Source organism: Amblyomma mixtum, chromosome 2 (assembly GCF_055824585.1).
Source record: "Amblyomma mixtum isolate Tamu chromosome 2, ASM5582458v1, whole genome shotgun sequence".
NCBI lineage: Eukaryota > Metazoa > Arthropoda > Arachnida > Ixodida > Ixodidae > Amblyomma > Amblyomma mixtum.
Genome location: NC_143013.1, coordinates 178683360 through 178704840, shown reverse-complemented (window position 1 = coordinate 178704840; position 21481 = coordinate 178683360).

The following is a 21481-nucleotide window of genomic DNA, read 5'->3' as shown; positions in this document are numbered from 1 at the left end:
CTCTCTTCCGCTGCTAGAGGAGGAATCTCTTTGTCCGTTGACGGCCAAGTTTTCGAATACCGTGGTCGCGTGACCAAGCCGGGTTCTTGGAAGAGACCACCCCGGGTTCTGATGCGAGAAGAGAGAGGACAGCCGTGACCCTCATAAATATGTCAACTTCGAGAGGAGTGCGTCTTCGGCTGAACATGAGCCCCGCGTTCGCGAAGTGGCCGGCACCCTGCGGCACCGAGGGTAGGCCGGAACGCTCGCGGCACAAACAGTTTCCCGGAGTTCGCGGGCCCACAGGCCTGCAGTGTCTAGCAACGCAACGGCCTTACTAATGGCTCAAGGTGGCGAGGGAGGCCGGCAAGTTAGCACCAGGAGGGCTCCCAGCAGAGTCGGCGAGGCCGGACACGAGGGCATCCGCAGCAAACTGACCGCCAGCCGAGACGCCCAAGAAGCCTGACGCCACAACCCGTCAAAGTTACCGAAACGTGGGACCGCCACCAAGCTGACCGCCACCCCCGCCAGAGCAGCCGAGAGCGAGGCAGCGGTGACAGCGATGAGCGGAAGACAGCGGTGAGCGGAACTCCCAGTTTCACTTTCAGGCAGAGTGACAATAAATTAGGTTGATTCGGAGGCGTTGTGTGTTGGCTCATTTCTCCTTGACTGCATTGTGACTGACCCCCGACAGGCGGGAACGTCACAAGTGGTGGCAGCGGTGGGATTCTTGCTGAAGTTTTGGTGCGAGACCATTAACCCTCGTACCCGAGGAGAGAGGAGCCAACATGTCGCTACCGCAATCGCAGAATTCTCACGACGGAACGTTGGGAGCTTTTCAGGAACTAAAGGACAAACTTGTGGAGGCACCTGTACTTCAGCCAACCATTCATACTAGCGACTGATGCATCTAAGCATGCCTTAGGCGCGGTCCTGTCACAGATGCACGATGGCGAGGAACATCCGGTGGCTTACGCGAGTAGACAGCTTAACGCGGCTGAGCAGGATTACGGAGCAACCGAACAAGAATGCCTAGCAGTGGTGTGGGGAGTACGCCACTTTCGTTGCTATCTCTTCGGACGCCATTTCAAAATTGTTACCGACTGCCAACCGCTAAAGTGGCTCATGAATGTCAGGGACCTGAACTCTAGACTGGCTCGCTGGAACCTGCTTCTCCAGGAATATAGTTTTGAGGTCCTTCATCGCCCGGGGAAGACAAATCAGAACGCTGATGCGCTCAGTCGCTCTGCCGTAACCCGCGTAACCCAGTTTTTGCCCTCTGTGGAGTGGTCCCATCTACACGACGAGCAGAGGAGGGACCCATCAATTAGGAAAATTGTAAACAAGTGTGAGAACACGGAGGGAAAGGAAGCTGGCCGATATTTTTTGGATCGGCAAGGTATTCTAAAATTCAGGGAGAAGGAGCATGACACGGGTCGGAGCGTTGTTCCATCGTCTATGAGAGGGGAAATCCTGCGGCTGCATCACGACGTACCGAGCGCAGGCCACCTAGGTTTCCGAAAAACCCGTCAGAGGGTCAGCAAAGGGTACTTCTGGCCTGGCATGAGGAAGGACATCGCTCAGTACTGTAGGAGCTGCGAATCCTGCATGCTTCGAAAAACCCCGAAAGGAAGGAAACCCGCTCCACTGCAGGTTTTCCAGGACGCAAACAGACCGTTCGAAAGGACTGCCATGGATATCGTAGGGCCTTTGCCGAGTACGACGTCCGGCAAGCGCTACATTCTCGTGTTTGTGGATCACCTGACGCGGTATGCCGAAACGTTCGCTCTGGAAAACCAAAAGGCTGGACTGTTGCGAGGGCATTCGTCGAAGGGGTTGTATTGCGTCACGGAGTTCCTTCACAGCTACTCACCGACCAACGAGCTAATTTCACCGGAAAGCTGATGCAGAGTGTTTACCGCTTCCTGGGTGTCAAAAAGCTCCAGACGACAGCCTACCACCCTGAATGCAACGGGGCCGTGGAAAGGTTAAACCAAACGCTGATTAAAGTCCTTTCGCACTATGTACACAAAGATCAGCGCGATTGGGATCTTTGGCTGCCGTTCGCTACATCAGCGTACAATTCTGCCGTCCAAGGAACTCAGGAAAGCCCCTTCTTTCTACTTTACGGGAGGCAACCAGTGCTCCCCGGGGCAGCATATGAAGAACCGAAAGGCCACTATGGCACCCTAGACAACTACCAGGCTGAGCTTGCGCAAAGGCTGAGTGACGCGCACAAGACGGCAAGAGAGGCCCTCCGGTCGGCCGCAGAGTCACGAGTAAGGCGTCTAGAAAATGCTAGCAGGGAGGCAGATTTCAAGGTAGACGATAGAGTGTATCTGCACGCTGAGGTCCCATCAAAGAGACTTGCGAGAAAGCTGTCGCCACAGTGGGTCGGCCCGTATCGAATAGTGGAGGGCCTGTCTAACGTGACCGTTCGCATCCGCCACACGCAGTCTCCACAAGAAAAGATAGTCCATGTTAATAGGCTGCGTCATGCCGGAGGTGCCGAGGCCTTATCCAGCACGCTAGGAAGTTCGGCGCGACCACGCCTGACGGAGAGTTCCGGGTCTCCCCCGACCAATGTCCCCGACAATGGCTTGCAGAGCGTCCCACCGGAGGTATTGTTTGAGCTCGCCAATCAAGATGAGACTCGCGCTTCGGGGATACCCCTGCCAACACATAACTACGCTCTAAGAAGCCGCGGGCCGCCTATATACCCTCCATAATCACGTATAACCTTTGTAATACATTTCGGAATCTAGGATGATCCTACGAGCTGCTGCGATCGTTTGTTTTGTATGCTAAGGAAAAAGACGAGAGAGAATGGGGAAAATCGTCTACTTTTACGTGTACTCATGGCTTTTCTGCGGTTGCGTGTTTTACTTAGAGGGCGGAATTGTCCGCCGTGTGAAATTTACTCCTCTGCCTGAGGGGACTGAGGATCCGTCCACATTGTGCCGTGTTGTGAAACCAGTGCTTGTGCGCGACGACGATGTTTGGCAGCTTTGTCGTACTCGAAATATGACTGCTGCCATAAGATTGAGATGCGAACTTTGCGACGTACTGTTGGTTGTGAAAGTGCGGTGACCACAAAATTTTCATAGAAAATTTCTTTATAAGAAGAGGGGGTTGTGAAGGACTGTGTACGGGAGGCCTAGGCATGGCCCAAAAGAACTCTCCACCGACTAGCACCAGAACCACTGTGTCTGCCTTCAAAATTATCGCCCTGCCCCGTCAGCGAAGGCGGTTGTGTGGAGTGCGGCGGGCGCAGCAGAAAGACGTGCGAAGTAGCCAGAGGGCAAAAGAGGAGACGCCGCGCGCGGAGCCCAGCGCGACCACACGCATCCCTGCGGCCCGTTTTACAGCGCGTCCCCAACTCCCCCCCCCCCCCCCCCCCCCCCCTTTGGCGCAGAGACAGGCACGTTTGTGTGTGGGCGCATGCACGCCTGCAGACGGCCTTGTTGCGAGGTACGGGCTGTGGACTCGGAGGAGGCTAGGAGTTGGGTCTTTATTAAGGGAAGTTAACCAAAAAGAAAAGAGGGCCCCAGTTCCTTGGAAAGTACAGACTGGCTCCCCGAGCAGCTGCTCTCTTCCGCTGCTAGAGGAGGAATCTCTTTGTCCGTTGACGGCCAAGTTTTCGAATGCCGTGGTCGCGTGGCCAAGCCGGGGTTCTTGGAAGAGACCACCCCGGGTTCTGATGCGAGAAGAGAGAGGACAGCCGTGACCCTCATAAATATGTCAACTTCGAGAGGAGTGCGTCTTCGGCTGAACATGAGCCCCGCGTTCGCGAAGTGGCCGGCACCCTGCGGCGTCGAGGGTAGGCCGGAACGCTCGCGGCACAAACAGTTTCCCGGAGTTCGCGGGCCCACAGGCCTGCAGTGTCTTGCAACGCAACGGCCTTACTAATGGCTCGAGTTGACGAGGGAGGCCGGCAAGTTCGCACCAGGAGGGCTCCCAGCAGAGGAGGCGAGGCTCTGGTTTAGTGGAACCGTTGCCCTCCGAGGGACACCTGATCCCCTTCAACACATCCCCAACGGTGCCGCCGGCCATCGCGGCTTCGTGGAAAAATCGGCGGGCGCCCTTGGTCGGCTGCATGAGCAGCGACGGCGAAAAACTGTTGGGCGAGGCGGGCACCGAAGGAAAGAAAGAGTCCTCAAGGAAACGCATTGGGGACAGAAGAGAAAAAGGACAGAACGAGCAGTGACGGGCGTAATTGACGGAAGGAGATCGCGCTGGTCTGCAGTCGGCGAGGCCGGACCCGAGGGCATCCGCAGCAAACTGACCGCCAGCCGAGACGCCCAAGAAGCCTGACGCCACAACCCGTCACAGTCACCGAAACGTGGGACCGCCACCAGGCTGAGCGCCACCCCCGCCAGAGCAGCCGAGAGTGAGGCAGCGGTGACAGCGATGAGCGGAAGACGGCGGTGAGCGAAACTCCCAGTTCCAACTTCAGGCAGATGACAATAAATTAGGTTGATTCGGAGGCGTTGTGTGTTGGCTCATTTCTCCTCGCTTCAGCAGAACCCGTAGATAGCAACAAATATTGTGTTGCATTGTGACTGACCCCCGACAGGCGGGAACGTCACAACACCAGCTCCTCTCAGACGTCATCTAATGAGCTCGAATGCTAGCCCTCTAAATCCGCGCTTCTTCTCATAAGACCGAAATCTGCCGCTAACTCGCCCATTCAAATCGCTTTACAAGCAACCCCTATCCCCGTCACCCCCACCCTCCGTATCCTTGGCCTTTACTGGCGGGATTCCAGACGCAACGATCATACCCTTAAAACATTCCAGGCCTCCACGCAATCCGTGTTGCAACAATCCGTATCCTTCCTGCACAAATGTTTAGACGAAGCCGGCAGCATGAAAGTAGTGCATGCTTTTATATTTATGCGAATTTTATACGCCACCCCATATCTTAAGCTGAACCGCATGTACACAGAGCGAGTGAACGCCATGATTCGTCTAGCAACCAAGGCAGCCTTAAACCTGCCTCGCAGCACTAGCACAGCCAGACTCCTTCACCTAGGCATGCATAACACCTTTCAGGAAATAGTAGACGCGCACCTTCAGACACAGTATCTAAGACTTGCCGCGAGCGCAACTGGCAGGCATATCCTCACTTCCCTTCGCATCAACATTCCCGCTAATCAGCCATTCCTTATAGCCATTCCTCAACACATTCATACCCCCCTCGTTGTGAAACCCCTTCCTCGGAGCGTTCACCCCCAGTACCGCATCCCTCGCCGCACTGCTCGCGCTAAGGCCTTTCACAAGTATTAAGGACAAGCCCAGGACGCCATTTGGGTAGACGCCGCGCGCACAACGGATGAAGCTGTAGCAGTTGGTTACAATCCAGCCCTAGCACAGCCCCTCATACACCGCCTTCCCTCGGGCTCTACGCCTGAGGAGGCAGAGGAAACCGCCATCGCCCTAGCCCCTGTACATTTCAACGCAAACTACATATTTAGTGACTCCAAAATGGCTCTGTTCAACTTCGCGAGAGGCAGGATTCACGCCCCTGCTTGGGAGTTGTTGAACACCCTCACCAAAAACTTACCACGCAGGGTAGAGCTCCAGTGGGTGCCGGCTCACTCTGGGAATCCAGGAAACGAGGCTGCCGATGAATTGGCCCGAAGTTTGATTTGCCGGGCGCAGGACGGCCTCGGTCCAGGCTTCTCGATAGAATGGGCGCACACCTTTGCAGAGCTCGCGCAAATGCCCCGCTTGGACCGTCGGACTTACCCTCCTCCACACCCCTCCCTTACCCACTCCCCACAGATCCTCTGGAGACGCCTCCTGACCCGCTTTCTCTCATCCCCTCAGCTGCTATCTCACTACTGTTGCACCTCCCCTGCTTGCTGCCTGTGCGGCGACCCTCACGCCACACTCTCCCACATCCTTTTCGGCTGCCCTGCTGATTCTCCCCCGCAGGGACAGCCCGCGTTATCAAGTTGGGAGAACTTGGAGGTCGTGCTCTCGTCTCTGGACCCGCCACCGCAGCTTGCTGCGCTGCTTCGGGGTGCCGACGTCATGAACAAACACCACTTGAACGTTCCGACGTAGAGTGGGAACGTGCGGTGGTCCAGGGACCCAAGGTGGGTCTAAACACAGTTGCCATAATAAAGGTTTTCTCTCTCTCTCTCTCTCTGGGTGTCCAGCACACGCTGTACAAAGAGATTTTCAAAACCGTGGTCATATATTTTCTACTAAGCAGCGTTTTTGTTTGAACCTCATTCACGATGAAGAAAAGCAACAAAATAAACTCGGGAGTCACGAAAACGTCAAACGGACCACGGAGAAAACTTGAAACGCGTGCGCATACAAAGCAGCGCACAGCGGAAAAAGGACAGCATCAGACGCGCACCGCAATTCCGTGCGGACTAAAAGCACGCTGAAGAGGAAATCGTGCACGCAGTGTAAATCCGGATTCAGTCTGCGAAGCTAGCTAGCGAGCCAGCGCATGCTCTTCCTTCAAACGAGGAACGTGAATTAGTAGCTGGCGTTTTCTACCCGGTGCGCAGTCTGGCGGCAGTGAACTTGGCTCAGGCCACTTAAAGTTACGCACAGGAGTCGCGCTTGCTTCACGTGGCAGCGATCTGGTCCACTCGCAAGAATCTACCTTCACGAAAGCCGATGTCCTGACAGTAACCCATCAAGACACCCTTATAATACTCAGGGGACACTGTCCTGAGCACAAGACTACAGACTCTGTGTGTGCATAATCTGTTAAGCCATTGCATACTGTGCGCCATTTATCCTGACAGGTCACTCCACCCCCCTTCATCTTCTTCTGACGTTTAGAGTGGGAGAGTGGACACATGTTCGTTAACTTACTTGCCTTTTCATTATTCTGTCTGCCTTTCTCCCAGATGTATTCATTACCTTGATATTAGCCTCCCAGTAGAAAATTTGCTGTTCTTAGTAGAGGGTACTCACTCCATCTCGCTGCATTGGGCTCAATTGCCTGCCGCTATCAACGTACGCCTGTCCGCCTAATTGCGGCAGCCGCTGCCTGCCACAGCGGTGAGTTTCGAACTATCTTTTGCCCCGCGTGAATGCTACCTCCAGCGCACCTGAACAGAATAATTTTGACACCTACTCCCTTCAAGAAAAGAAAAAAAATTGGCAGTGCCTTAGCTCACCTAGACCAGGATATACGTAGTGAAAGCACTTTCGTCTACTGACACTTCGGTAACGACACGCCGTCGTTGTCGTTTAGCAGCTTGGCGGCGTCTCTTCGCGAGATGTTCCTTCCGTTCTTCGGGAGTATCGGCGATCCTCTAAGCCTTTCTCGCCTCGTTTTCGCGCTGTCGGCCGGCTTTGTACCATGCGACGACTTCTGGATCGGATGACCCAATTTCACGCCGCGTACTGCTGCGTGACGAGCACCGGCGCTCTCCTTGCATGGTGAGCGTCTGCAGAGCTAGCGCATCGCTTCCGGCCTATAGACCTCCTCCATGTTTGCAAACAAGCGAGGTGGCGCTGCAGTCGTTGCCGGACTCGCGGTAGGCAAGAGGCCAGGGAGTGGCGTCGAGCTGAGGTGGGGTAGCGCCGGTTTTCAAGGCTTGTAGGCGCGTTTTGAGTTTCTGATAATCATAACAATGGTTGATGCTTTCAACTTAGTATTCCTCGAAGTACACGGGCTCCCGTTGGCATGTACGGCGGATTTCGCCACAGTGTTATTATGGATAGAAAGCGCTTCAAATGTTGGTTTCTGCCCTAGGCATTGAATAAAGTAATGTTTTTGACACTCTGCACTAGCAAGAATGATTTTACCTCGGGACAGTGGTGAGGGAAGCACTGGCGTTTTTTCGGCAGAGCCGACGTGCGCTCACCGTCTGTTGACACACGTGTCGCACAGTGCGAAATGTGGGGACAGCGTCGATCGTGTCCCGATCTCATCTGACTCGCGTAACCGCTGTTTTAGCCGTCAGATCAGGCACCAGCCAGGGCGACTTGTGCCCTTCTTAAACTGTCAATTTGGTGAAAAGTTTGGATTCCTGAAATTATATTCTTTCCCAGCCCTGGGTCTTCTGTTTGGTTACGAAAAATTATAGCAAAATATTCAGTAGAAATTCATACCATTACGGTTTTTTAGATCTGTGGTCGTCAAAAATTGTGAGGTAATGGGTTTTCTGATGGTCCTGGCACGTCGCAAATTCTGCGGGTTTCCGACGACGGAGCACCACAATGGTAGTATCACAACGAAGAACAGGGATCAGAGGTTTCGTTGATTTCAGTGCCGCATTTCTTAGACCAAAGCGAAAGCGAAGAGGCCATAAACGAGGGAATACACTTAAAGGTTTGTTTTGCGATCTACCACATTTTATGCGATTGACATCACTCACCCCTTCGTACATTTGTAACGAATGGAAATAGAAATTTGTCGCGAACGATTCCAGAGACGTTGAGGAGCGCAATAAATCTCTTGATTTTTTTTCCGACAGGAGCAGTAGTATGTTATTTATTTTTATAAGAAAAGTTTTCATGTGTCTATGCGTGCATAAGTACTGAGAATCTAAAAAAAAGAAGTAATACCGCCATCATAGAGAATAGGGCTTTGGCAACATTCTGGCATAAAAAATTTCCGCACTTTCTGCTTAATTATTCAAGACTAGGGGTGACTTGACCAGTGTGTTAATTATAGTTATCCAAGAACTGCAACAGGTATAGCTGAAAATAAAACGCATTACTGAAATTAGCAGAGCAATTTCATATTTGCTCCAAATTTGTTACATACCTCACGCATCAATAAAGAAAACACTTTTTATTGCCTCATCTCCTGTCAATCTCGCTACGTGCCTCTGTTGGTAGCCCGCCTGCGGTTGCTTCTTTCCAAACAGTATTCGCGATTATGTACTACTTCATGAATCCGCTTATGACACATGCTTGATGCAATGAAAAGCATATGGCTTTTGTCACACTCAAAGTACGCTGTTCGAAGCATGCCAACGTGACCGCGCTAGATTGTCTCAACTTACCAGACTTCTTTCTACTAGAATTAAATAAATATGTCGGTCATGTTAAGAAATAGTTTGAAGTATGTATTAAATGCCCTAAAACGCGCCATTATGCGTTCATATAACTTCTACACAAGTTAAAACATGCTGTGCTATCAACAAAATAATGCACTCCTTGGTGGAGAGTGACCCTGCCGGCGCCCGTGCACATCAGCTCAGGCTGATAAATATGTGCGCAGCTACATACATGCTTTTTTTTTCTTGCACAATTTTAAGCGTACCATGCTGTCCAGCTAGTGAATGAGCGCTGCAATCTCCCTGCTGTGAAGTACGTTGACTGGCAGCGCCGGTCGACACCCAGGCTTCGCGCTTTCACTACCGCGGCCCATTTCCTAATTCGGTATTTATATGCGAGGAACCTATTAAGGCTAATCTAATTTTCCGTTTTATGACACTACGCGGATCCAACAGCGACGCAGCTGGTCAGTACATGCTGCTTCTGCAGTGCGCAGCCACGATGCAGCCGCCGGTAGCTGCGGTAGCTGCGGTAGGCACGGGCAGGCGGAACCTGTTTTGCCTACCGCGCGAAAGTCGCTACTGACATCAGCGCCACCGCATCTCCGTGACGTCGCGGGGTGAAGGAGGTCTATACGCAATCTGCGTAGCGCGACTGTGCGCATGCGCAGGGCAGCGCAGCGGCCGCAGCGAAGCGCAGGCTCGCGACGCTGCCTGTGGCTCCAGCTCAACTGGTTTTCGTGGTAACGGCGCATGTGCAGTGGTGGCCATTGCCCGGTTCCGCGAAATGCGCTTCTGCTAGCCAATGTCGCTTTCGCTACAAATGAAAAAGGAAGGGGTAGAGTGTTGTAGGAGCGCTAAATTAGGGAGATGTATGGGCATTGCCTAGATTTCTAATTTGCTTGTTTCTCGAAGAACTTCACCGCACTATGAAATATTTGTTCCTCAGTAAGGACGCCTTGATGTCCAGGTCCGTAAAATTTAGTTTGCCCATAATTCATGCCGCAAATGAATCTGACACTTTTTTTACAAGGGGGTGATTTTTGTAAGAGTTGCTTTGGCTCAACAATTGGTTGGACTACACTATTTGTTAGTCTTACTGAAGCCGAACGCGAAAGAGGCATTGCCAGATTATAATTAGAAGACGGAACCAGCAAGTAAATTAAGTTAAAGATTTATGATAGCTTAAAATACCTTAGAGTACGGTTAATCGGCATTTGTTTTTGCACCTACCGTGGCTATCTCAGCGCTCCATACTTTCAGCTCCAGTCTAGTAACAAAAAAAAATCGGGCTATTTGACTTCTGGCAGATAAAAGAGCGGGAATTTTTTTACCGCGGTTGAACTGAAAGAATTTGAAAGCCATTTATGGAACATACATAAATAAAACAAGAACTGTAAGAAGTGAAAAGTAAAAACAAATGCTAGAAGCGGGGCTGTCTCCCTAACGTTGTCAAGCCTCTCTCGGCCGAGAGCAGTCCCAATCGGCACACCTTCTAATTGGGTAGTGACTCAGCGCACGCTTGCCGCAGCCGCCGTGCTCATTATCTGTGTTAGCGTTGCGGCGCTGCTTTTGGCTGAAGCAGTTCTAATTGCGCCGAATGCATCAAATTTATAACGGGGCATTTATCACCCTGCTTTGTCAAAAAAAAAAGAAATGAAACTTTCTTTAGGCCCTATAACAGGGCTCAGCTCGTTAAGCGTATGAAACTCGCTTCGTCCGCTCAAGATCATGGAGGGTGCAGAATGCGCTGCTCTGTAATGAGGTCTAAAGGGTAACTGGTAACTGATGCAAATGACTAACAATATGCCACTTGCCTGAGGCTATACGAAGTAATCCAATACGGCGCATTGCACAATGCCGCGCAGAGTTCATGTGCTGTTTAGAGACGCCATACTATACGATGCTGCAATTAGAGCAATAACCACCCCCGCACCCCTCCTGGAACGATAGAAAAGAGAGAAAAGAGTCTTCTATTGCAGATAGTTTAGCGTATTAATGGACTGTTTACAACTATGAACGAGCAAGCACAAAAAGGCAGCACGGGTTGCTAAAAGTTTTATGCTACAAAGAAAAGAGGGCTCCTCCTGAACATCAGTTGCATCATTTTTTTTTCCCCGGCGCATTGTACGGTTCGCAAAACTCCGCTCTTTTTTCTTGTTCTGGGGGAGAATAACGTCCTGGTTATGTCGCCATTTGCATTGTGTATGATACTGCATCATCTCTTAGTAGTATCACCGTAATGTCATCAGTTTTACATTTCAGTGATACACCGACCAGTAATCATCAATCAGGATATAACTATTAACTTAGAGGTGTTTTATACTATTATTGAGACGGTGGCAGCTATCGTAATTAGGCTAAATAAGAGGCTCAAGGTGAACGTGGTGCAGGCCTACGCTCCTACATCTAGCCATGATGACCAGATCGCTGAAAGCTTCTATAATGACGTGGAATCGTCAATGACTGGAGTAAATTAACAGTAAACGGTGTTGATGGGCCACTTTAATGCGATGGCAGGCAAGAAGGAGGCTGGAGACCAGGCGGCAGGTGACTATGGCATGGATTCTAGGAATGGCAGGGGAGAGAGTTATTAGTACACTTCGCAGACCAAAATCATTTGCGGATCACGAATACCTTCTTCCGCAAACTAGCAAAAGGAAGTGGACGAGGAAAAGCCCCAATGGTAAGACTAATAATAAAATATGCCGAAGGATACCATTTTAGAGCAGGCAGTTGCTGCTGCTCTGCTTTCGAAACCATAGCGTCGTTGCGAGTTTTGCAGTGGAACTATCGCTCTATTCTTACAGCTTCAACAGATTCACACTGTATTTCTTCCCAGCTTAATACGGATGTCATTATTCTTCCAGAAACGTGGCTTTCAGCCGACAAACATTTTCACTTTAAAAATTATCATTATTTCATCTAGATCGCCCCTTAGCAAAAACTAATGCGTTTGGAATATACGGTGGGCTATTTAAATTGTATTTTAAACATATTTTGTATTCGTGAATGCACTAAAAATATGTAGGAAATACGTTCCTGAAATTTCATGCTTGGTATTAAAAATATATTTTTAAAATGTGCCAAAAATACATGACTTAAAGCATGCTTCGAGCACTTTCCAAATACGTGAAAAAATATGTATGCAGTTTTAGCATCTTGTCAGTGTATTAAAAGTGTATTTTCGGAAATATGAAATTAATTCATCCAAAGTATACTTCAATTCTAAAAAACGGGCAGTCCTTGTAAACGTATATGTATGCAGTTTTAGCATCTTGTCAATGTATTAAAAGTGTACTTTCGTAAATATAAAATTAATTCATCCGAAGTATACTTCAATTCTAACAAACGGGCAGTTTTTTTAAACGTATTTGCACCACACTTCTAGCTGCCGTTGTACAGTCGAGTGCTCGAAATCGCGTTTCTTGAAATGGCATTTGCGTGTTGTCAATGTATTTGAAATGTACTTCCGTAAATACGCAATTAATTCGTCCAAAGAATACTGAAATTCTAGCAAATTGGCAGTCCGCATTAGCATGTTTGCAGCGCACTACAGGCTGTCGTTGAACAATGTAATGCTCGAAATCGAGTTTCGGGAAATCGCATTTTGGTGTTGGCCATGTATTTAAAGTGTACTTTCGTAAATACGCAATTAATCCACCTGAAGTATACTTAAATTCTAACAAATGGGTAGTCCGCGTAAACATATTTCCATTACACTTCAAGCTACCGTGGAACAATCTAGGGCTCGAAATGAAGTTAAGCGAAGAGTGAAAACTTTCCCTTTCTTGTCATCCTTTCGCTTATGGTAACCACTAGCAGGAAGGTGATCACCACTTAAATCCCTGCTACACGGGCGCTTCGAATGCCTTCCAACCGAATGTGATCTAACGCTGCTACACGTGTTGTGTCTAAGGGAGTGCTTGAAGATAATATTACGCCAATGAATATTAACCGCGTCAGCATGAAATTTCCCCAGGAGTGCGCCGCTGAGGACGGCTGCACTCATACTGTTGTTTATATAGCTGCGTACGAACAGCTAGTGCTCTTTTCATAACAAAACACAATCTGCGCTTTAGTTCTATTAAACAATCTGGTTTCTTTTTTACTGGTTGTACTCGTGATTGTTTGCGCAGTGCGACAATATGTGGGAAGCGATGATGCGATCGCACGCCTGAGAAACACTTGGCAGCCGGGTTGTTGGCATCGCGCAGGATCGGCGCTTCTCGCTTCTTGTCCCGGGTTTCTCCGACGTGACCAGTACTTTTTTTAAACTACTTTATCCAGAAGTATGTTTGGCGACTGTTCGCTTTAACTGAAACGGCCAAACTTGTTATCCACAAGCTAGCGACGGCGACGACTGCTGCTGGCCGTAAAACACGGCTCGGCACTCCGGGTAAAACCGGCGTTTCCCGTTAATCGTAAGCGTGCCCTGCAATGTACGCAATAGTTGATTTCAGGTCACTGTTGCCAAAACTACACCCGGTAACCATTTACATTCGCTAAAGCTTGCGATTCGCTCTTCACAACCGCCGCAATCACTGATCCAACCCTGCGTACTCGCTGGGTCTAGTCGTCGCTGAAGGAAAGAGAGCCGTCGTCGACTGAAATTGATTTGGCAAGCGCTTATCGCTGGTGAGCGTTCAGGTGTGCACATATGAAATATAGCCGTTCGTTTCGCTCATTTAGAAGCGCGAGCATATTCACACCGCCGCCTCATCACCGTGCTCTCGCTAAGCCGCCGACAAGGCTCACCTTCCGCCGACCGGATTCGTCGGTGTCGTTGGCCTGAAAAACATGTCCCTCTGCAATCATATTATAGTAAACTAGATAGTTCACTATAATCACATGCTCTGGTTGAGCGTGATATATACTGTCGTTGTCGGACTAGTGTGACCGCCGCCGTCGTCGTCGCTGTACACTGAAAACGAGCTGCTTTCGAATGCGTTTGGAATGTGTCGTGTAGCACCGCGGGAGTGCGTCGATTCCGAATGTCATTCCAATTCTCGAATGACATTCGACTCAGATGTCATTTGAACATTTCCGTGTGAGAACGTGGTAGCATTATACCTGCAAAAGCGCCTTGGGTACTTCTGGGCCCGAATACGCCAGCGGAAAGGACCCCGACTGGCAAGACCGACCGGCTCCTTAGACGCCCATGTATCTTTTGGTTGACAGTTCGACTCCCGACCTATGCCTGACGAAAGTTTCAACTAGCAATTACGTTCTTGATTAGCCGCAGATTCGAACGCAATCAGTAGGGTACTACTGCGATAATTTGGCAGCCCACAGTCTTTGCGCAAAAAAAGGCCTCATCAGGCTAGATGGTGCGTCGCTTTCGCTGGTTATATATAAGGCAAGCCAAGTATAGGGCTTCTCGCAGGATTTCTAGTTTGCCGCGTCGCTGTCGTCTTGGTAAGCTGTGTGTAATTATCTGCCGTTCCCGTTCAGTCACGCGACCTTATAATTTCAGATTCTTGTTAATTGATGATAAATACTCGTGTACAATTTGTTCTCCAGTTAAAGCATTAATCCGTCTCATTCCATGGAGCCGCGCAGTAGACAATTTTTTAAGCCCGAGTAAATATAATTTCAATGTTTTTTAAGGTATATTTTTAGTCTATTCCTAATGTATATTTTTAGTATATTTTTAATGCATTATAAATATGCTAAGCGGGCAAAAATTATTTTTCACGTATTTTTAAGAACGTTCAAAATATTATTCCTAGTATACTTAGAAAGCATTCGTATTGCAGTTTAAGCATAGGGACAAAAAAATGCGAAATAAATATGAAATTATTACAATACGTTTGAAATGCATTTTTAGCACATCCTCTTTTTCGCTAAGGGGCCAGTCACGAGGAGGGGGTTTGCTAACGTTAGTTTCTTCAAAACTTTTCAGCTAATGTCCCCTGACTGTGAGATTTTGGCATTAGACTTTGTTCTTCCTGGGTTTTCCCCATTTTCCTTAGTAAATTTTTATTTCCCCTATGAAGTCCAGGATATTAGACCGCTAGATTCGCTTCTCGCTAGCTGTGGAAACCCACTTCTCATGGCTGGCGATTTCAATTCACACCATGTGTCTTGGTTCTATCGCACAAATCAATGTCGGAACCGCCTTTGGGACTGGGTTTGTGATAACAGCCTTACGTGTTCAAATTCTGGATCAGCCACTTACCTTTGCGCTCAGTCTAAATCTGTTTTAGATCTTACATTCACCAGTCCTGGAATTGGCATAATGAATTGGTGGACTGTTGATTGCGGCTGCTCAAGTGACCATATACCTGTTCGTTTTGATATCGTATGTCGTGTAACAACTGCGGCTCGTCCGTTGCGGACGCATGTAAATTATGACAAATTTGAGACGATATTGCGCTCTGCCCTCGCGTCAGTTTCTAACATCACCGAAGACCACCAGTCAACAAGCATATGCCTGGCTTTAGAGGATTGCTGGAAAAAGTCGGAGTTTCTGGTGCGGCCCTCAAATGGGAATTCCTCTAATCATTGGTGGAACGCGGACTGTACGAGGGATTACAGGCGGAGGAAGGCAGCATGGAAAAGGCTTCTTTATAACCAATGCCCAAATAACTGGAAAGGTTATAAATTCATAGCAGCCACCTTTAAACGTACAGTTTCTCGTGCGAAAGAGAAATAGACTCTGAACATTTTGATTTTCTTTCAAAGTCAGGCAACCGACGGGCATTATTTGGCTTTTTACGGTCCAGAAAACAGGTCCTGCCTTCTCGTGATTTGCAGTCATTAGTTATGTCACCAAAAAAAGCTATCGAGGTGGTTGAATCAATTTCCGCGGGCTTGCATAAGCGGTTCTCGTCTCTATTTCCTTTACGTCCCGTGTTGTTTGCGCAAAGGACGCCAGATAATTATTTCACTAAAGTCACTCTTTCGGAGCTTTCTCAAGTTGTTCAAAGATTACCAGCTTCCGCTCCCGGTCCTGATGGTGTTACTTCAAAGATGCTCAAGATTCTATTTGAGGCGTCTCCGGACTCTTTGTTACACCTGGTCAACTATTCTATCAAACACGCTTGAATCCCTTCTGAGTGGAAGCTGGCCAAGGTGATCCCTTTACTTGAAAATTAGAGTGGAGGCTATGAATTGGAAAATATTTGGCCTATTTCTTTAACATCAAACGTGGTAAAATTAATAGAAAGGGTGTTACTTATGCGGGTTTTTGCCTTTGTGGACCGCAGAACTATTCTCAGCCCGTGTCAACTCGGCTTCCGGCCGCGATGTTCGATATGGAATGCACATGTAGATCTTGAGAGTCGGATTCTTCTAGCTCTTTACGCTTGACGTCTCTAAAGATTATGACAGTGTAGAGCATTCCATCCTAATACACAGGCTACAGTCCCTCCAGTTTCCAGAATATTTAGTTGCTTGGATATCTGCGTTTCTCTATAACAGGGAATTCTGCGTCCATAATGGGGTAAAATCCGAGAGGTACAAACAGACGAGAGGTGTTCCTCAAGGAGCTGTCCTTTTGCCTGTGCTGTTCAATATTCTTCTGAGCTCCATTCCTCTCCACCACCATGTTCGCACTTACGTCTATGCGGACGACATAGCATATTTTGCGGCTGCGCCTGATATACATTGCCTCTATGATCAGTTGCAATCATATTTGAGTTGTCTTGAGCACAGGTTGAGCAGTTTACATCTCACATTAAATTTTAACAAGTGTGCCGTCCTTGTTTTTCCTCTACAGGATCCTGTCGTGCTCTCTCTTTCATGCAAATTTCAAACAATACCTCAAGTTCAATCCCTAAAATACCTGGGCGTCATTAATGACGACAAACTCACATGGCGGCCTCACATTGACCATGTTGCTGTAAAAAGGACTCGTGCCGCAGGCATGTTACGGAGGGTATGCAGTCACAGGTACGGCATGCGCAGGGATACGCTCCTAATGATTTACGTATTGTATGTTAGGCCAATTTTAGAATTTGGCTCTGTGTTGTTTTCAGGCTGGGCTTCATACAAACTTCGTCGTCTCATCCTTTTGAAGAGGGAGGTGCTTCGGATGTGCCTTGGCGTTGCCAAATTCGTGGCTACCAATGTGCTGTACCTTGAGGCCCGCATTCCTCCTCTGTTATCCCGATTTCACTTTCTAACTGTGCAGACTTTCCTCAAAATCTTTGAATCCCATTTTCACCGTTCGCAAAGCATTTTCTGTTGCCAGCCGACCTCCTTTGTTGGTGTCCACTGGCCTCGTTTTCATACCCCACAGGTTGTGTTCGTGCAAAGGCGGCTTGAGCCTTTAAACGTGCAGATTTACAACATCCTTCCAGCATTAAGCAGTGGGTCCTCTGTTCACATTGTTTTCGACAGCATTTTTCCTCAAAACGGGAAACTTTTACCACCCCGTATTTTAAATGTTCTATTAGAGGATCATTTACGGTCCCTACCCATAAAAATTGCAATAGCAACCGATGCCTCTGAATGCAACGAAAAGGCAGGGGTGGGAATTTACTGTCCGAGTTCAGACTGGTCCTTTTCGCTGTGCCTTCCGGATTTCACCCCTATTTTTCAAGCTGAGTTTCTGGCAGTAGTTCTCGCTCTGCGCAAGCTTGATCCTTCTATTTCTGCAGTGGCAGTCATTACCGATTCTTTATCTTTGTGTTCGTCCCTCGCATCGCATGTTGACTGTCCCACTTTTACCACTTTTTTATCGCTACTTCCTTCGCATTTGAGCCTTGTTCACTTGATATGGGTACCCGGCCACAGCAGCGTGACTGTAAATGAGATCACGGATAACCTTGCAAAGGCTTCCCTAGGCGGCCCTGTGTTGCCCATCATCCCGGCTACAGCGTATATCACAGCATCTAGGTTCCGGGGACGAGCGTTATTAAGCGTGCAATACACAACACTTTTAACATCGGTGGAATACCAGCATCTGAAATATTCCTGGATTAGGAAAATTTGTCCATGTCGGCAGCTAGAAGTATCTCTGACGAGGTTGCGCTGCCGCATCCCCCCTCTAAATTTCTATCTGCACAGATCTGGTTTGGCGTTATCTCCCCTCTGTGCATTTTGCCATGAGTCTGAATCTATCGATCATTTTTGGCTCCATTGTCGTCGTTTCACCTCTTTGAGAAGAAGACTGCTGGAGTTGCCCTTACAGCAACTTGGCCTTAGTTTGAGCAGCCCACACTTGCTATCATTTCGTGCCACCACACTTGGGTTCAGCCACAGGTCTGTGACGCTGTTCAAAATTTCTTGCTGGAATCTCATCGACTACCTTGCTAAAGCTTTTCTTTTTATTTTCCTTTTATGCTTCATTATTTTTCGAATTATTCTCTCTTTTCTCTCTTTCAGTCTCTCTCCAATCCAAACTCCTATATATATATATATATATATATATATATATATATATATATATATATATATATATATATATATATATATATATATATAAATAAATAAATAAATATATATATATATTATGATTATTATTATTATTTATAAGTATTTTTTTTGTTTTTTTTGTCTTTTCATCCTCTCTCGTGTGCTTTCCTTTTGCCTTTACCACGTACAGGGGAATACCAACCTTTACCACCCGATTCTTGGCCTATCCCCCAGAGAGGGTATGTGCCATTCTGTCATAGGCTACAACAACAACAACAACAACAAATAGACTTCATACTGTGCGTTCACTCTCGAATCCTAAAGGATGTGGAGGTCCTCGGAATGGTGTGTTGTAGCGACCACATAATGGAAAGGTCTCTTATTAGCTTAGATTCCAAGAGAGAACGCAGGAAACTGGTGAAGCGGAAGGCCATTAATTAGTTAGCGGTAAGAGGGAATGTAGAGTAATTCAGGATTTCGCTGCAGAACAGAGGAGGGCTGCGGAAGAAGACCATAATGATGAAACAAGAAACGACAATCTCACAGCTAGCGTTACGGAGTTCGCCGTAGAAGTAGGCGGTAGAATGGTTGGACAGGATGTCGGCAAGCTATCTCAGGAGGCGAAAGATATGATTAGGATACGCCAAAGCATGAGGACGTCTAACACAACATAGATATAACTACTAGAGCTATCGAAGTTAAAACATACGCGCCAGGGAGCCGACGTAAAGAATTTTAATATGGAGAGAATTGACCATGCTATAAAGAATGGAGGTAACCTAAAAGCGGTGAAGAGGAAACTAGGCATAGGTAAAAACCAGATGCATTGGTTAAGGGACAAGGAGGGTAATGTCATCAGCAATAGGGATAAGATAGTTAAAATAGCAGAAGAGTTCTACACACATCTATACAGTAGCCAATGCAATCAGAACGTTAATGACTGAGACAACAACGCACAGCAATGGTACATCCCGCCAGTAAAAAAACAGGTAGACAGCCTTAAGAGTAATCCAGAAAGGGAAAACAACTAGCGGGGATCAAGTAAAAGCACATTTGTTGAAGGACAGCGGAGAGATTGTGCTGGTAAAACTAGCCACACTGTATACGCAATGCCTTGTGACCTCGAGCGTACCAGAAGCTTAGAAGAACGCTAACATTATCTTAATTCATGAGAAGAGAGGCATGAAGGACTTGGAGAATTGCAAACCGAGCAGCTTACTGTCCATTGCCTACAAGGTACTGACAAAGGCAATCGCTAATACAGTCAGAACAATCATAGACTTCAATCAACCAATTGATCAGGCAGGCTTTCTTAAAGGATACTCGACAATAGACGGTATTCACGCTTTCATTCAAGTGATAGAGAAAAGTGCAGAATATAACCAACCCCTATACATTGCCTTCATTTATTACGAGAAAGCATATGACTCAGTGGAAACCTCGGTTGTAATGACAGCATTGCGCAATCGGGATGTAGAAAAGCGTTATGCCAAAATATTGGAAGATATCTATAACGGCTGCACAGCTACCATAGTCCTGCATAAATTAAGCAATAAAATTTTAATAATGAACGGTGTCAGGTAGGCAGACACGATCTCGTAGGTTCTATTCAGCGCCTGTTTACAGGAAGTGCTCCGCGGCCTGCATTGGGAGCAGTTGGGGATAAGAGATAATACAGAATACCTAAGTAATTTGCGATTCAGTGATGACATTGCCTTGCTAATTTACTCACGCTAAGAACGTCAAAGCATGATGAATGAGTTAGACAGGTGGATAATGACGGTGGGGCTTAAGATTTACATGCAAAAAATTGAAGTAATGATCACCAGTCTAGCAAGGGAACTGCCGTTAGCAATTCGTAGCGAGATGCGGTAAGAAGTAAGATAATATCTCGACTTAGGGCAGGCAGTGACGGCTGATCCGGATCATGAGAGGGAAGTAACTAGAAGAATAAGAATGATGTGGAGCGCATATGACAGGTTCTCTCAGATCATCAATGACAGTTTGCCAGTATCCCTCAAGAGAAAAGTATACAACAGCTGTATCTTACCGGTGCTAACGTATGGGGCAGAAACGTGGAGGCTAACGAGGAGGGTCCAGCTTTAGTTAAGGACAACGCAGAGAGCTATGGAGAGAAAAATTATAGGTGAACGGGTGAGAATTTGGAGGCGGGCATAGTTGGTGAGGGAATAAACACAGGTTAAAGACATTGTGGGCGAAATCAAGACGAAGAAATTGGCTTGGGCAGGTCATGTAATGCGAAGGCAAGACAACCGCTGTCCTTATGGGTAACGTAGATGATTCCAAGCGAAGGCAAGCGTAGCAGGGGGCGGCAGAAATTTAGGCGGGCGGATGAGATTAAGAAGTCTGCTGGGATACAGTGGCCGCAACTGGCAAAGGACAGGGTTAATCGGAGAGACATGTGAGAGGCTTTTGCCGTGCTGTTGGCGTTGTCGGAATGATGATGGTAATGATCATGAAGGTGACAAATACACCGATACATGCTGACATCGGCTTGTCCTCATTGCGTCTTAAGGCCAAAGTCTTAACGCACCTTTTTGTTATGGCAGAGGTAGGCTCAGGCCTAATGGCTCAGGCCTAATGACTCAGGCGCAAGCGGAGCTTAGCCATGAGGGGCACATGGATACAGAATGGAGCTCTCGACTTGGCGTCATTGGGCTATTAAGATGGTTAAGGTGAATTTTTCGAGTGCGTGAATTCATGGCTTTCCAAAGTGACCCTGAGTTCCTGCGCAACCTCCGTGGGCGATTATATCTCGTTTAACGGACCATAAATCTGATAGTCCAGTTCTTTTCACTATCTATATTCTACTTAGAGTGGCCGAGGAGCAGAATTTAAGGAAGTAGCGCTCGCATGACATGCAACTCGGTTATTCTGTGATCATTTGCGCAGTCTGGCATTCGATCGTTATTCCATCCTGGCGGTTGCATTCGATGGAGACGACGGCTCCGTCGGCGCACATGCCGCAAGAAAATTTAATAGAGACGTCTTGTAACGAGACATTGTGCAAACATGCAGCTCAAAACATAAAAATTACACATTTTTACTGTCTAATATACAGCGATGGGCTGAAACCATTACTGTGAACTAGAGTTAGGCTTGAGTTCGGAGCGTGCCACGAGACGTAAGATAGGC